This window comes from Scatophagus argus, chromosome 9 (genome assembly GCF_020382885.2).
Source record: "Scatophagus argus isolate fScaArg1 chromosome 9, fScaArg1.pri, whole genome shotgun sequence".
In the NCBI taxonomy this organism is placed as follows: Eukaryota; Metazoa; Chordata; class Actinopteri; family Scatophagidae; genus Scatophagus; species Scatophagus argus.
This window is the reverse complement of record NC_058501.1, coordinates 1,218,218-1,237,042: the sequence shown is the minus strand read 5'-3', so window position 1 is coordinate 1,237,042 and position 18,825 is coordinate 1,218,218.

Below are 18,825 nucleotides of genomic sequence, written 5' to 3'. Positions count from 1 at the left end.
AGCTTTTATGTTTTGCACAGAATGTATAACAATGTAGAGTATGTATGACATTTCCTCTGTAGCTGGCAAATGCTTTCAGTATTTCCTGATTTTTATATGCATGCACAAGTTCTTGTAAGGTTTTAGGGGTTTATGTACCCCATCCTAGTGACTGACTTTGTTTGCTTGTTTGTTTGTTTGTGTTTGGACAATAGGTCTATTGGATTCTCCTTGTACTTGCTGAAGCTAACATTTTCAATTCCTTACTTGTCTGTAATTGAATAAAGTAAAAAAGGAATGACAATACATGGCCAACAACTATGTTCAAGTACTTGTTCAACTCACCCATAATAATTTAGAACCATTTGTTCTGAACGATTACCAAAGAACCATTAAAAGGAGGTTCTTCAATGAACCATTTGGGTCAACCAAGCTCCTTAAAGAACCCATTTTTTTCTCTCCATGTACATTGCAGTAGCCTTTATGGTGCTGAAAAAAACATCTTTTAATGGTTCTTGGAGGCATCTCTCTGGGTTCTTTAAAGAAAAGGTTCTTTGTGCTGAAGAATCCTACAAGGTTGAAAGGATTTAAAGCTTGCTCAAAATGTTTGTCCTGCTTCAGACTTAAATCTCTACTACATCCTACTCCCCATCTTCTCTACAAAAATCCACTTTGCTGTGCCCCCCGTGTCTCTGCTTTTCATCCAGGATGCTTAAGAAAAGCTGGGTCACACAAATGGGGTAATGTCAGAGAGCCTGAGGCATGTCCAGTATGATATTCTTTCCCTGGCTGTTTATATACAATTTTATTTCTGGGATATGTTCTAATCCATTCATGCCAATTCTCTTGAGAAATAAGAATAAGATTATAAAACAAGGAAAACAAACCCATTCACTAACAGGAAGTTTACTCCAAAATGTTTTTATTGAAAATTGATACAAGGGGTGACCTCCTTCTGCATGTCAGCGATTAAATTATTTGGTTGCTGCTATGTTAAAGATGCAGAGGTGAAAACAAGCTCAGCATTGTCTTCCTTCATGAAATAAATGAAAACATAGGTACAAGTTCAGGAAAGTCTCCAGCCTAAGGTTAAAGATTTTTTTAAGTGTTGTGTGCAGGCATATGTAAGTGAAATATAGATCAGGAGGACCGAGAAGTATGTTGAATAAGGCTCTGATTAGCAGCACCAGTTTTGTGCGACCTGATCTAATCATATAACAATGAACCACAACCTTAACAACACTGACATGTGAAGAGAATGACATTAATCATCTGTTTACAATGCTGGGAAACCTTGGGTTCTGACAAACAGACAAACCTCACAGATGCATGCAAAACATGCGTGAGTGCATTCGTGTTGACGGTTAAAGTACTTTCTGCTGTCCCTTTGGTCCAAGCAATTTCATTGAATTGCTCAAGCAAATTGTGGGCATGTGGCTCCCAATTCCAGCTGTACAAATGAAGAGTTGTATGTATGGAAATGAATGTAATTCATCACTTCACCACTTAACAGAACAAGAGAGAAGGGAAGAGAAGCCATGAAAGACAAGACATAGTTTGCAGTTTCCAGCTGGTTCAGGACAGCTTGACCCCAGTCACTACTGATACTGACCTTGATTTTGACACTATGGGCACCAACAATTACAGCTATGTGTAAATACTGGTATCATAATCCACCAGCATCATGTGTGGGCCAGAACATGAAAGAGTGTTAAGGTACGTGATGACCACAAGGATAGTAGGCCATTGCATTACATTGCCAATGGACCAAACAGATAAATAATACCTCCAATAAAAGTGAGGATACAGCCCCAACCAGGCTTCATCAAATATGCTGAACAGCTTCAAATGCTACATTTAGAAACAGTAAGAGATAAAAAAAAAATAAATAAATACCTGTCAAGGTGCAGTTTGAGCAGGTGAGTGTGGAGCCACAACAGCAAGCAGTTGTGATTTTGTTGAGCAGGATCTGGGCCCAACAGGAAGCAGCAAGGTGGCTGGCTGTAGCAGAACATAGTGGATGGAATGTGGCATGTGGTTTCCATCCTAAGCTCAGGGCGCAAAGGAGCAGTGTACTGTGGAGAACCTGAGTAGACTGAAGCCCAGTATGGCTGCTGCATTCTGAATACAGGCACACCAACCTGGATCAAGTTGTGGGAGTCTCAGTGTGAGCTGACAAGAGCAAGGAACAGAGAGGAGGAGAGAAGGACCTGGGGTTACGGTGTTAAACACTGCTTAAAATTCCAGTACAATATCCATAGAGGAAAGCAAGGTTGCTCTAGCAAAGTTAGCAAAAAAGAGTTTTTCTCTGACGGCAACAATAGCAATAGCAATCTTAGTTTTTACTTTTTTTTCATGTGCAACTACCACTTGCATTCTTCTTTTCTATAACTTGTTCAAGCTCAAGGATGAGGGAGCAGTTCCCGCTTACAGCAAGTTATTCGGCATTTGTGTGTGTGTGTGTGTTTATGTGTGTGAGACATCCCCATCATTGGCCCTTGAAGCTAAGAGAGGACATTTCTTAGGTCTCCTCTTGGACATGTTTTAAATTATACTAAAAGCATGTCTAAAACCCTCTAGTGAAATTTTAAACTTCTGCCAAGAGATTTTCTAAAAGTGTCAGCACTGCCTCTGGAGGTATTTTAATGACACATTCCCACACGTTTATTTAAACGCCGCATCAAAGAGTGAACATCTACTCAGAACAGGCCTTTAAAATTGTTTATCCTTAAAATATTCTCCTGGCTCTTGACTGTTGTTTCATAAGCACCGGATGTCGATCAGTTTTTCAATATACTGGCGTACTAAATCTGCACTTTGTACTGCAGGAATTCTGGGTTGTTGTTTTTTTTTTATTGATGTACATTACAAAAAAAGTCCACTCTTGTTCGATATGGAACAACAGGAGTCCAATGTTAGCTGGTACATAATATATATACATAATATATTCCCTCTTAAGTTGTATAGAGTGACATTCAAACTCCAACATGTACACAATTAATTATACTTGTGAGAAAAAAATTCTCAACTAGTATCTTGAAACAGACTTCAGACTATATTTGTGAAGATTGTATTCTGGGTTTCTTTTTCCTTTGTATGTATTTTTTCTCCTCTCTGTACGTTCTCCTACCCTCTTCTTCTCCTCTTCCTGCCCTTGTGTGTGTTTGCGTGTGTGTACCTTAGTCAGTTTAAGTGAAGATTTTTGCAACCATTGATGTGACGCTGAATAAACAGATGAGACCCCAAAATTCAGGATAGGGTGCTGCTGGAGCTACACTGCTCATACAGCAAGTGTATCCCTGCTGTCATACATGTTTCAGACAACAGGAGACTGTCCATGTCAGATATGTTCTCTGAGATAGTGAGAACCGTTACGTTCAGGGGAGGAGTGATGGCTGGGTTTGTATCTACAGTGTCAATTCAATTCAGTTTCAATTCAATTTATTTATATATCACCTTATACAATCAAAATTGTCTCTAGATGCTTTACAGAGACCCAGAGCCTGAACCCCTGAGCAAGCAGACAGTGGCAAGGAAAAACTCCCTTTTAACAGGAAGAAACCTTGAGCAGGACCCAACTCACAAGGGAGAACTATCCTGCTGATAGTCGGCAATGTCAGTGAAAGAACTTTGTGAATTAGGTATGAGTAAGACCTTGCTTTACAATAAGGACCATATTTCTAGTTAGACTTAATTTAGAGTTATTTGGACACTGGCAACACTTGTAGTTTTGTGTTATGTTACATTAGAATAGAGCACAGTCATTAAGTGTTGACTATTCTTGCATACCACAATGCCATAAAGCCCTTACTGAGCAAAGTATATTAAGATCATAATTAGTGATCAATATGCACTATCACTAGGTTACTGAGGGACAGCTCTTACTCAATGGTCTATAAGTAGTTGTAGAATTATGGTCTTGCAGAATAATGTATGAATAAATGCTTTACAATGAGCCAATATGTTACTAATATTCATATTACAACAACTAGTTAATGGTGAATATGTGTACTTTAATATATAAGTGTTACCAACTAATCATAAATTAGACAGAAAATATAGATCAAGTTTAGAAATAAATTAATATTTTTTTCTTGCAGCCAGTCTAGAGGGTGTGATTTTTCATCTGTCTGTCAGCTGGATGAATTATCCTAACAAAGACTACTTCTAAACTACTGCAACAGAATTCTTTGCAGTTCATTAGTCCATATACCAAGCTGACTGATGATTACAATTGGTGTCACATGAAATTGTACATTTATTGGCGCATAGAGAAGGCATATATGAGGGCTGTCAGAGTGTGCAACATCATAGCAAAGGAACCTACAGAAGAAAAAATACAGTTGTGTTTTGTCTTTTTACATGTATTTTGTAATACTGTAGTGTGTTGAGCTTTCTTGACCACTACAGCCCACCTGTGATTTACAGACTTACTCAAATACATTTAAGAGTGTAAGTCTGGTGTTGAGAATGGTGAACTTAGCAACTGGAGCCATAGAGTTTCAAACAAAACTATATTGAGAGTTCTGCGCAAAACAAATCAATAAAGTTAAAATCCTCTCTGAAGCAGCATTCTAGTGTTCATATTGTATTCTGCTAGCTTCACTCAAATAGTGTAGTATTAAGTCAGATTTTATGCAATTAAAGCCCAGTTAAAGTAAATTTTGTTGTTAATACTTTTAACATACATAATACTTTTTTTTAGGGGCAGTCGTGGATCAGCGGTTAGGGTGTCGGACCCGTAACCGGTGGATCGCTGGTTCGATTCCCTGTCCCGGTGTCCATGGCTGAGGTACCCTTGAGCAAGGTACCTAACCCCCACTGCTCCCCGGGCGCTGCACGCGGTCGCCCACTGCCCCGGGTTTGCTGTGTGTGTGCACGTCACTTGGGTGGGTTAAATGCAGAGAACAAATTTCGTTGGAGTGAGTTCCCTCCAATGACAAAATATGTCACTTTAATCTTTAACTTTAACAAGACACAAACAAAGTCTTTGTATTAAACAAACACTCATTTGGTGAAAGAATGGATAAAGACAGCTCCACAGCAGTATGGAAGTCCCTTTTTGGCAATTTCTTTCCTCACTTTGATCGCTGTACTGTTAGTACAATATAGAGTGTGTGTGTGTGTGTGTGTGTGTGTGTATGCATATTCCTGTAGTTGTTGGGACAAAAATCTGTTTACACAGTCAAACCTACGTAATGCAATTCCCCACAACATAAATCATAAAATATTAGGGTGAAGACTTGCTTTAAGGTTAGGTTGACATAAGGGTTAGTATTAGGCAAGTAATGTTTGTTGTTATGGTTAGGTGGTGCTTATGTATGTCCCCAAAAAGGATGGAAACAAGACTCTCTCTCTCTCTCTCTCTCTCTCTCGCTCTCTCTCTCTCTCTCTCTCTCTCTCTCTCCGTGTGTGTGTGTGTGTGTGTGTCTGTGTGTGGTGCCCATAGACAGTCCCTGTATTCCCTTGGGCAGATCCATGGAGCCAGAGACGAGAAAGCCAACATCCCTGTCTGTCTGGGCCTCAATGGGACGGTGGACCACCCTGCTGAATCCCACTGGGCTGATTGGCGCAGAGCAGATTACCAAGCAGGATGCTGAACATTCACAGAGACCAGTTTGCTGAGGCATGGGAAAATAAAACATGGGAATATGTTAAGTTCAAAATTGAGGGGATTTTTTTGGGTAGTGTAGTGCAGTGTAGTGTTTTTAGTGTAGATGGCACTGGACTGGTCTGATTTTATGTCTCTATGGCAGCTTAACTGATGTCTGTGACAAATGTGATCTATCATCAATAAATGAATCCAAAGTTATATGTATTCATGTAATCACATTACACCTTCATATATATAAATGCACTACACAATGTCTACAACTTCAGGCCAATTTAACTCAATATTTGTATTTTTAGCTGTAGCTCATTAGACTCTGTCCCATCCTGGGAAAAAGATCAGTTGGGTCTAAAGACTACAAGTTTGAAAATCAAAAAATCCAAGCGTATGGAGTTAAAAAGAAGTGACCTAACCAGACCTCTGAATCCCACTGCTGAAATGATAAGCCTTGACATAAATTTTCTGTCAGCTCTACTTATTATAATAACTGTGAAAAAATTAAGGGGTAAAATCTGCCCAGTATTTTTCCAATGTCATCATTTATAAGTGGTATCATTAACCAATAATAAATGTGACATACAGACTTACACCACTATAAAAAATATAAAATATAAATATAAATATAAAAATGTTATCACATTGTAAAAATATTTATCATTTTGGTAAAATCCACTTTGAACTTAGTATAATTAATTCATTGGCACCAAATTTGGTTTTCTTTTTGTTACATTTGTGAGATTAAATATTAAATATCACAAAGCACATCTCATGTCCATTAAGATGATCAGTGCATTTTTGCATGTGCAAAGCAGTCATTATTCTCTGGCTAAAGGAAACATATTATTATTGTTATTTATTCAATTCAATTTATTTATATAGCACCAAATCACAACAACAGTTGTTGCATGACACTTTTCAATTAGAGCAGGTTTTTCATCTTATACTGATCTGAGAGACCCAAGAAAAACCCAACAAACCCCCCCATGAGCAAGCACTTGGCAACAGTGGCAAGAACAAACTTCCTTTTAGAAGGCATAAACCTCGGAGCAGAACCCAGATCAATGTGGACGGTCATCTGCCTTGACAGGTTGGGTTGTGGGAGAGAGAGAGAGTAAGGGTGGGGGGGGACACAGGGATGCATAACAACAACGATAACAACAATGACAGTATTAGCAATAATAATTGTGATAGTGGTAGTAGTTATAGTAATAAAAGTAATACTAATAATGCAGAAATATAACAGGTGGTAATGACAGTCGTCAGTGTCAAGAGGGACCACAGCAGGAGGTCCAGATACCATCCATGGGAACCTGCGAGACGAGAAAGCACAAAGACTCTGGAAGAAGTGAAAATAGTGACATGCATTGATGGGACATGAATATGTGTATAAGGAGAATTAGAAGCTCAGTGCATCTTAGGAGATCCCATAGTAGACTTGCATGCTGACCTGCATCCAGCCCTCTGACAAACTCAATGTGCACTGTCAACATCTGCCCATGTCGTTCTTCTATGTAGTGCTATTATAATTAACTTGAACAACATATCAGCTAATAAACATCCATCCATCCATCCATTTTCTACACCGCTTATCCGTCAGGGTCGCAGGGGAGCTGGAGCCTATCCCAGCTGACTACGGGCGAGAGGCTGGGTTCACCCTGGACTGGTCGCCAGTCAATCGCAGGGCCAACACACAAAGACACACAACCACACACTCTCACACTCACACCTAGGGGCAATGTAGAGTAGCCAATTAATCTAATGGGCATGTTTTTGGTATTGTGGGAGGAAGCCGGAGAACCCAGAGAAAACCCACGCAGATTCGAACCTGGAACCCTCTTGCTATGAGGCGACAGTGCTAACCACTGCACCACCGTGCCGCCTAGCTAATAAACAAATAAATACAATACATAGTTTTTCAGTATTCCAATTATAACAACCTGTAATGTTTGTCCTTTGTAATGTATGATGTTGATGCCCTGTGGAAACTTCAATGCCAAGTGTAAAGGTGTGAAGGGGAAGAGATAGAAACAGAAGAAGAACAAAGAGCCCAATAAAGTTCACCACCTCAGTTTTTGAGTCCCACACTGTTATCTCGCTCTTCTGGTGATACGGGCTGATGTGTCCATCAGAGGCAGCGGGGAGGCTCACCGGTGGGAAAAAAAAAAAACAACTAACTTTGTTACTTCTTTATCAAAGTTGGTGTGCGCTTCTGGATAACGTGATCCACATCTGAGGGTTGCTCCCTTTTGGCGACTGGGACGCCAAGGAAAGCCTGGAGGAGCTCCCACTGTCACAACAGCGCACAGGGAAAAAAAGCAACGCATGAGGGTTGCAATGCCTTTTTATTACCTGAGTGATGTCACTTTGAACCCCTGTGGAGATGGCTTGATCACAGTCAATGTCCGTGCCGGGTCTACGTTCAAATTCAGATTTACATCTAGGTGTAAATCACGGGGAGTCAGGTGCCGTTTTACTAACGGTCAGTCACTCTGGCTCAGGCTTTTGGAGGGACGTGTAGGCCTCTCTGTTGTTCTCCTGAACACATGGCTAGAGATGCCAACAAGTCAATGACAGGGACTAATAAAGGTCGATCTTATCTTAGTCATTTCACTTTGTCAAAGTATTTACACATTGTCATTGTTATGGTAATAATTATTGATTGTAGCAACTTTAAAACATTTTGTAATACCCTTTTGTTCAGTCAGAAAACTTTAAGATTACAACTGAGAGTAGTATTAAGCTGTGTGATTCCTGGAACCCCACCAGGCTTTTGTGGCATCAGCAGAAAGTGCAGGGATGATCTGATAGTGGCAGACGCACTCACTTGTTCACTAAAGCTGTTGTTCTTAAATCCTAAAGATCTGTCAACTAATAAGGTGTTGGTGTCCTCCTCATCCTCCCAGATTAGGTTACACCTCAGCAGAGTGACTTTCTCACATCCAACACCCGTCCCACTGACACACTCTTTCCTGTTTTCTCTCACTGTCCCCCCATCCCATCCTCCCATCATTTTCCTCTGCTTGTGCACATGTTATCATTTTGACTCCCTTGCAAGTTTGATCCAGACTAAATATTTTTTCTGAAAGCATGTGAGAGGTCCGACAGGCCTCAGCCTGGTCCTCACAAACAAGAAGGTTGAAGGAAGGGCATGGATCTCGCGAGGCTGCCAACATACTGTACACTGTGGCAGCATACAGAACTGACCTTGGTGTTTATAGGGTTTGGATGATCCGGCTCAGGCAACTGGTCTAGACTCTGTCAGAGATATCAACCTAAAACATGTACACTACACAACTTGTACAGTAACTTATCACAAGTTTATGAACAGTTTGTACAGTGTATGAGACATGTATCAAAGACAGTCTGAGGCTGCAGAAGCCTAGACTGATGCCTCTTGTACAAGTTGGCACAGTATCAGACACTTAAGAGACGCAACAAAGTAAAAAGCAGACTGTTGGAGATTAAAGTCCTGGAGGAAGATCCTGATATAGACCTGACACTTAGAGCGAGGGAAGAATGGCATGTTCCCTCGTACAGGTCAAGGAGTGGCACCCACGTTAGCAACACATATATTATATATTCTGTGGCCTCCTAATGACTCATACTATATGTTCACTCATTAACTTAAAATGACATTCCAGAGTGTGGCATGCAATGAGTCATACAATGGTTGTTAAGCTTCATTACTTTTCCAGACATAAGACACTGCAGGTAAATTAAGTAGAGTTTGTGTGTGTGTGTGTGTGTGTGTGTGTGTGTGTAAGGACATAGTGTATGTTCGATTTCCTTAGAGGTGTAAGGCAGGGGTCAGCAACTTTTAGCATTAAAAGAACCATTTGGTCCATTTCCCACCAAATTAAAACTCACTTGGATCCACAGAACCTATTTCACTAAACTGAAGGTAAAACCACATGTATAGTTTCCTTAAACTTATGCTTTATATATGAAAACTATAATCTGTTACTTTTATGAGATCAATAAACTTTAACCAGAAAACGACTAATTTTTAATTTCTATTTTTAACAAAGCAAAACACCTAATTCATTCGGACTTTGAGAAAAAGACACTGGCACTTATACATTTATTTTCAAATTAAATATACCATGGAGGCCTGTGTGAGTCTTTCCCTCATTTGAGGATTTTCTTCAAACTTAAAAGAAGGCAGCCTGCACTGAAATTGTAAATGTCACACAGCTGTAGCTGTGATTTTTTGTTGTTTGCTAATTTCTCACCACATATTAAGCATACTGGTAAACCAGTTTTGTCAGCAGTAAAAGCAAACGAATGTGTCCATGAGGCATTAAACGAAATATTTTCGTCTGAAACTTTTCTCTTCTAAGATTTATCCATTGCTAGCTTACTGGGGGCCAAAATAAGTCACTTACTTGGCGGCAACAGGTGTCGCAAATAGGACATGATGGATATTTTGATCAACAAAATATTAAATTCCAATTATATTCCAATTATAACAACCTGTCATGTCTGTCCTTGTAATTTATTATGTTTATTACATGTATGTTTCTCTCTCTCTCTTTCATCCTCTCTGTCCTGTCTACCTCTTCTTCCCCCCCTTCACCCAGCCGACTATCAGCAGGATAGTTCTCCCTTGTGAGTCGGGTCCTGCTCAAGGTTTCTTCCTGTTAAAAAGGAGTTTTTCCTTGCCACTGTCTGCTTGCTCGGGGGTTCAGGCTCTGGGTCTCTGTAAAGCATCTACAGACAATTTTGATTGTATAAGGTGCTATATAAAGAAATAAATTGAAATTGAAATTAAAACAAGTACATTAGGAAAGGAAAGTGACATATCTTGTCATTGGAGGGAACTCACTCCAACGAAATTTGTTCTCTGCATTTAACCCACCCAAGTGACGTGCACACACACACAGCAAACCCGGGGCAGTGGGCGACCGCGTGCAGCACCCGGGGAGCAGTGGGGGTTAGGTACCTTGCTCAAGGGTACCTCAGCCATGGACACCGGGACGGGGAATCAAACCAGCGATCCACCGGTTACGGGTCCGACACCCTAACCGCTGATCCACGACTGCCCATTAATGTCACAAGAGCACCTGAATCTCCAAAGAAATAACTATAACAATGAACAAAACCCTGAATAAACAGAGTGAAATAAATTTAAACTAAGTTTCCATTATTTACATAATTTTTTCCCCAAAATATGCTCTCTTAGACACGGGAGGCACAGAAGAGAGATGAAAGAGCCACATGCGGATCCGGAACCGCGGGTTGCCAGCCCCTGGACTAAAGGATTAAGCTCTGGTTGGAAAAATCACAGACATTCCACAGGTAGAAATATTTGTATAAGTAAATTGAGTTTGGAGGTCCAAGCCTTTGGACACAAGTAGAGCAGCACACTATGATTCTGAGGGTGCATGCTTGTTGTAAATATTCAACCAGCAAGATTAAAATTTTGTCAGAAATCAACCACAGGGAAAAAAGAAAAAAAGATCATGCGCTTTAAAAAGCTGAAAATACAGACTACAACTGAAAAGTATTCATTTTTAACTTCTGGGTCAATTCGTTGCTCCTCTACCAGTGATCAGACAACCTATTGTTGATTTTTGTCAGCATATAGTCAGCATTCTCTTCCCAATTGTCTTCACCGGATTGGAGGGCTGGACTGGGTGCCACTTCAACCAGGGTCCTCAACCAGTTTTGGTAGAGGGTGGAGTTTCCATGGGTGAACCCAGTCCCGAAGACCACACACATTTTGATCAGCATGCACATTGCAAACACCACAAGAAGCTTGAGGGACACACAAGGAGGGCAGAGGCCACAACACAAAGTTGATTTTTAATTAAATGAAAACATTCAAATCTGGCTAGTATTATAAGGTTATTCCAGAGGGGAAACATACATTAAAGTGCATTTAAAGCATAGCTATTTAGTTGCGAAATAGATTTAAAGGGTTATAGAAGACTTCCTCAACAACAGGAATGAAAAATCCTCTAACAAACTGTGCTCTGATAAAATCAGCTGTGCCTCTGGATAAACAGTTTCGTATCAGGAGGAATATTTTTTAATCTTCCCGTGGAATTGAGTTTCTGTTTCACTCATAGCTACGCCTAGCTCACATGTATAAGTTGGAGCACCTCTCACTGTTGTCATACCACACACTTCTGCCATAACATGAAGGTATTTACAAACCAGACTAATACTTCAAGCAAATCAAAAACAAAACAAAAATGTTATGTGTCCTTTATGCTATACTGAAAATAAATGTGTTTTGAGTAGAAATAGTTCTTTTATTCTATAATCTGGAAACATCTTATTTCCTGGTAAGGGTAGATGTTTATAATCTCAACTGCTGTGTGTAGTTTTGTAGTATCTGTGTAGGTTCCCTCCAAATGCTCCAGTTACCTCCCACAGTCCAAAGAATGCAAGCTAGGTTAATTGGTGACTCTGTATAACCTTGCTGTAGATGTGACTGTATGTATGATTTTTTTTTTCTTCATCTCTATATCAGCCTTCTGATAAACTGGCTACCTGTTTAGATTTAATCCATCTCTCACCCACTGTCAGCTGGGATTGGCTCCAGCCCTCATGACCTTGCAAGGGATAAGGGGTATTTGGGCCATGTGGTCTTAGATACTGTAGATTTACAGCAGATGACATAATTCAGTAGAATCATCTCTTACTGAACCACTGCTCTCTTGTAAATGAATACAGAGTGATCTGTATGCACAACGTACATACATGTTGAACATTTATCTGCCTCACACAAGGAAAGCTTATTTATGAGGCACAATATTGAGCTTTAAACTGTGGGGTATGAGCTGTCTATTCCTTTGGTTATTAAAAATGCAGTTCTGTCCATTTATAAAAAAAATCTCCTTAGGTTTAAAAATGTTGATTAAATAAGTTAAGCTTTCCACTTAATACCTATGTGTCCTCTTTTCAAACCTGTTGCCAGATAGACAGATAGTTTTAACTGTATGATTTTGCAAACCCAGGATTAAGTTGATGGATATCAACTACAGTCAGGTTAAGGTATGGTTAAATTAAAACCACTTAATTAAAGAGTACTAAATCTTGTAGGAAAGACTACAGTTGGGAGGATTCACATTCAAGTACTTAAACTACAAGGTGGGATATTCTCTAGCAACTCTAGCTGTGTAAAGATGAATGTTTGGGATTTTATGCCAGTTTGTCTTGTGGGTGTTGAGGTTTTTTTACAGGTTTGGTGAAAACATTGGCCTGCTGGTGTTGCTAGATAAACAGTAAGGGATCACCAAAGTCATTAAGATTCATGCAATAGGCACAGGAATGTCCATCAATTCAACAGTTGTTGAGATATTTTAATTTGACCCAAGTGGTGGACTGAACTATCAGCTATATTGCTATATTTACCATGTAAGGCATTGCTAGTTGGCTACACATGCCAGACAGAATAGAGTTGCAGTGGTCTAACCTGGAGAAAAATGAAGGTATGGACCACGTTTTTGAGATCAGACTGTAGGAGGAGTGGTTTTAGCCTGGAGATCAGAATCAGAATTCCTTTATTTATCCCCAAGGGGAAATTCTTTTTTGTCCAGACATTGCACTCCCGACCAAGAAAGAAAGTGAAAGATATAGAACAGGATTAAAAACAAGATAAGTATAAATCTAAAAATACAGGTATTTACATGTGTAACATATTGAGTCTGTTAGTGTCCCTCACCCTCAGGCAGCTGCCCCAGCAGGCAACACCATATGTGATGGAACTGGACACCACCGACTCATAGAACATCCTCAGCATCGTCCTGCAGATGTTGAAGGACCTCAGCCGCCTCAGAAAATAGAGGCGGCTCTGGCCCTTTCTGTAGACCATGTCCACGTTCTTGCACCAGTCCAGTTTGTGGTCTAAGTACACCCCCAGGTATTTGTACTCCACCACCTCCACAGTGGCAACTTTGATGTTGATAGGGGTCACTGGATCCTTAGTCCTCCTCAGGTCCTCAGTCCACCTCAGATCATACACAGTTGGAGTAGGATTGGAAAATTTTTTTGACTTGGGGGTCAAAGCTGAGGTTTGAGTCAAATATAACACCTAGGTTTCTGGCAGTGAGTTTTTAACTGGTGGACAGAGGACCAAGGCTGATTGGTGTCTGGGGATGTAAGGGGCTAAACAGACAGTATGATTTCTGTTTTTAAATTGTTGAGTTGATTCAAGGATTCAAGGAGTTTTATTGTCATGTCACACACGTAGAACATGAGTGGAACGAAATTAGTTTCCCCGGTCCCGGTATAAGCCCAATTGCCTAACAAAATAAATATAAATATAAACAACGCCATATAATATAAAAAAAAACAGTAGAAGATATAAACATCAGTGTAAACAGTATAAACAGTAGTGCAAATGACTGACAGGGTAGTGCAAATAACAGTAGTGCAATGGAACATGAGTAGTTCGAGAGTTCTGTGCAAATGGCTGCATTGTGCAAAATGTTCCATGGGTGGTTGTTGGTGTGTTTGTTGGTGTGTGTGTGGGGGGGGCCTCCAGAGTTCAACAGTCTCACAAGCTGTTCCTCAGTCTGGTGGTCCTGCTCTTAATGCTCCGCAGCCTTTCCTCCTTGATGAAAGTTTTGATCCATCCAACAGTTTACATCACTAAGACAGTCGATGGCAGCAGCTAACAGTGGTAACAACGAGGAATCACTGGATGATTAGTCATCATGAAAGTGTAGCTGTGTGGTTGTGGAAATTCACTTTGATTAAAAACATTCTGTCTATGCCGCGGTCCATCCATTCAGTCAAAATTATTTGAAGGACACTCAAACGGTCACCTTTTGCGGTCCCATTCTGAAAGAAAATGCCAAAATGGAGAGAGAACCTCAAACTAAAAAGCACAGATATAAATATTTGTCAGTGGAGATTATTGTGCACAATATATTTCTAATAAATTTCAAGTGTCAGCTTTTGGGTAAAATTTGTGTGCTGCAACTTGCTTTTTCAAAATGGGGGCTGGTAAGTCTCATGCAGGGATAGGCTGAGGCAGGAGGTAAGCCAGAGGAACAAGGAATAGAGAGATTAGGCTGTGGTTACACACATCCGTGCTTCTTCTCAACTGAAATGTATGCATCCGTGGAGTGTTTTTGTGACAATGAACTGCATTCTTTACTTTGGAACTGAAATAATATCTAGCCCAAATAACATTCTGAGTAAGGGCCACAATGGTACAATGGCAAAGCTGGTGACTTACTGTACATGTTGAAAAACGGACTGTAGGCTTAGAGGCATGATGGATCACGGGTCGGAGCTGTTCTCACCCCACCTGGACAGCTGAAACTGGACACAGCCATAACACAGCCTTAACAGCCATAATCGCACTGAACTCAGCAAAAAAAAAAAAAAAAAATAGTAATTCAAATGGCTTTAACAGTTGACAAATAATTACCAAAAGAGCTGCAATTAGAACTTTTGTGTTCACTGCTGGTTTATCATTTTGTCATGATGGCATGAAATCATGAAATGTTTACCTGCCACAGCCAACATTTAACCTGTATTTAGCAGGTGTTTTCTATCCATAGCCAACAGCGAGTGCATATCTATAATCTATTAGCATCACAGACACACCTCAACATACGCTTTATAGACAAAAGTATCAGGACACTGACTAATGAAGTTGCATTCTAAATGCATAGACAACTTTGCAGCTATAGCACACACCGCACCTGATTTCAGTAATAAAGAGGTGTATCCCAATACTTTTGTCTATGTACTGTATCTGCATTCATACATTCTCAGTGTACATGTCTTCTTTCTTAGTGTTTATTTAGACAATACATTCTTTAGGCCACACTCTTTTTCTCCACACAGCAGTCTGTCTGGCAACCAGCTTCTCTGGTGACTTTCTGCATAGTGTCACACTAGCACTCTGAGTCTCTTGTGGTTGGAAGGGACTGTTTTGTGAAAATGGAAGACAGTTGAGCTTAATTGTTCGATGAGTCCAGTATACTGGTGCATGTAAACAGAAGTTTGTGCCTCCTGAACAATAACAACCTGCTAAAACTGGGCACCAAAGCACAGAGGCAATCTTTTCGGGACCTCTCGTTGTGGGGGATAAGAAGTGATTAGCTGCTCTGTCTCGCTCTACTCTCTTCATGTATTTCACGGACTCTGTTTACATAAGCACTTAAACAATGCGCATTGTAATGTGAACTCAAACTATGGATTTGGTCATTTTTTTTATTGAACCCTATTAAATATTACCCTACAGTGTACTGAAATGTTTATTACATCCATCCATCCATTGTCTATATCACTATCTGTGCAGGGTTGTGGGGGGGGCTGGATTTTATCACAGCTGGCAACAGTGACTGTAATTGAGAACTGCGGGGAGAACTGCCGATGCTAAAGGTTATGCTAATTATGGCTCCAGAGCATCATCGAGCCATGATTTCAAAGCCACCCAAAAACTCCTGAATTGAAAATTGTGGAAAAACCGTTCCAGTCTAATTCCATAATTCTGTTATTACAGGGTTCACATTCTTTTAATGTTTTCACCAGTTATGTCTTGACATGTTTAATGTGTTTGAAAACAAATCTTTCAATTTCTTTTATACGAACTTTATCAAAAAGGTTTAGACATCACTCTGCTCGTGCTGTGAACCTCATCTCATGCAAGACAGAGTGGAGAAAAGATAATGTTGTAGAGAGAGAAGGAGGCTAAAGAGGGCAGGGACCATGAAAAAGATGTGGAGTGGTTTCATGGGACTAGTGAGCCATCCCAGTGATGGAAAGGCATAGCTGATCTGAATGGGAACAAGAGTCTTCTTCAATTTATTGATATAGTGACAAATCATGGCACTTCCCAATAAGAGCAGGTCTAGACGAAACTCTTCAATTTGAGATATCTATCTATCTATCTATATATATATATACAGTATATATATATATATATATATATATATAGTCCATGTCAGGTGTCGAGGGAACAGAAGCAACCTGATGAGAAATGGACTACTGGCACAAGGCATTCACAGACAGGGCAGACAACACGTAACTGTTGGAATGCTACTACACAAGCAATCCCAGAGCGAAAGAACACATGCAGAGGTTCTGGGATATATAGATGCTTTGAAAATCAATATCTACGCTAACAAAGAAGCAACTACTAGCACAGTGTTCCAACATCCACAAACGATAACTGAGTAATGAAAAAGCTGGATACCTGGTACCCCCGTGCTCGATTACCATGGCTAAGTGATAAAGTACCTTCTGAAAGTCTTCCAGAAGATGTGAATGCAGCACTACAGACCACCCCTACTAAGTCAATAACCAAGAGCAATCAGCTAATGTACACTACAGAAACAGTAATCCTTGAGATGCTTGGCAACAAGGTTAACACCATAACAAGAAGCAAGGAGCATTATCCCCCATGGAAGAAGAGGCTGGAGGCCAAGATCAGGGCAGAATGGAGAGAAGTCAGTCGGCTCTCAGAAGTTCGGTGAGGCATGATGAAGAAAGGGCTACCAATGAAGTCTACACCTGAGGCACTGGAGACTGCTAAACAAAGACTCACAGCTCTGACTGCCTACCTGAAGAGATACACATGAGAAGCAGAAGCTAGGAGAATAAACAGGATGTTCTCTCTTGGTGGCAAGGCAATAACGCAAGAACAGATCCACCCAGGGCTGAGACTGAACAGTACTGGAAGAACATATCGGAGAAGGAGGCAACACATAACATCAATGTTCAGTGGCTAGTGGATCTAAGAGCAGCCCACAGCAGACTCCTAGAACGAGACCCAGTAAGTATCACAATGGCAAGAGTGTCAGGCATGAAGAGCTTTGCAGGATACACCAAGCCTCAATATGATGCATGTCTACTGGCTTAAAGAAGATAACTGCACTCCATGAGTGCTTAGCAGCACAATCAGACCAGCTGTTGACGGTTTGGGGGTGCATCCATCCAGCCTGCTGTTTGGTCTGCAATGTTTAGGTGGGTGTTGTGTGCCAAAGAATATGCATGACCAGAACAGCAGGTTTCCCTGCAGAAGCCATTGAATTGTAAAAATATGATTAATTTTATTCGCTTCACTTGTCCATGGATTTAATTTTGTGGCTCAGCAGTGTATATACACTACCAGTCAAAAGTCTGGACACACCTTCTCATTCAGTGTTTTTTCTTTATTTTTACTACTTTCTACATTGTAAATACGTACTGAAGACATCAGATATATGAAGCAGGATATATGGAATTATGTAGCAAAGAAAAACATGTTAAATAACTCTAAATATGTTTTATATTTTAGATTACTCAAAGTAGTGACCATTTGCTTTGCTGACAGCGCTGCAAACCCTTGGCTATCTCTTAATGAGCTCTATGATACAGTCACCTGAAATGGTTTTCACTTCACAGGTATGCCTTGTCAGGGTTAATTTTTGGAATATCTTGCATTCTTAATGGGGTTGGGACCATCAGTTGTGTTGTGCAGAAGTCAGGCTGGTACACAGCTGCAGGTCTATTTGACTGTTAGAATTCATATTATGGCAAGAACCAATCAGCTAAGTAAAGAGAAACGACAGTCCATCATTATTTTAAGAACTGAAGGACGGGTCACTGTCCTGTTGAAACATAAATGGAATGTGATGAGGATGTTCCTGCTTTTATAGTCTGTGAAGTTTTGAATTGACTGCCACATTTCTCTGGTGTTGTTCATTGGTACTGAAGGTTTCTCATCAGTCTCTTCTTTCGTCTGCCCTTTGCCTCCTTGAGACCAGCTTTCCGTCTTGTTCTGGCAGTGCTGTATGCTTCGTAGTCACCTGACCAAAAGGCAGCTTTTTATGTACAGTATAATGTCAGAAAAGAGATCATCAAGAGCGCTAACCATTCACGCAAACACTTAAAACACAACAGGGGAAACACAGATGAACCAGCCAGGAGCAATTTGTGGTTCAGTATCTTGCCCAGGGCCACTTCAACATGTAGATCACAGGGGCCCGGATTGAACTACTGGCTTTCCAACAGGTGGACTTCAGTTGTACCTCCTGAGCCACAACCATAATCATTTTAATCTGTAACAGCATTGTTTTAATCAAATCATCACCACTCAGTCTGGGCTTTAGGGTGACATATATTATCTGAGGTGGAAAGGGAAAAGAGAGATGACATGTGATCTAGGGAGTCAGTGTATTTCTCTTTCTCTATGTTGGGCTATATATGGTACGCTCTCACTAGACCGAGCGTTGGGAAAAGACTGCTTTTGTCTTCACATGCAACATACTTGATGAATTTTTGGT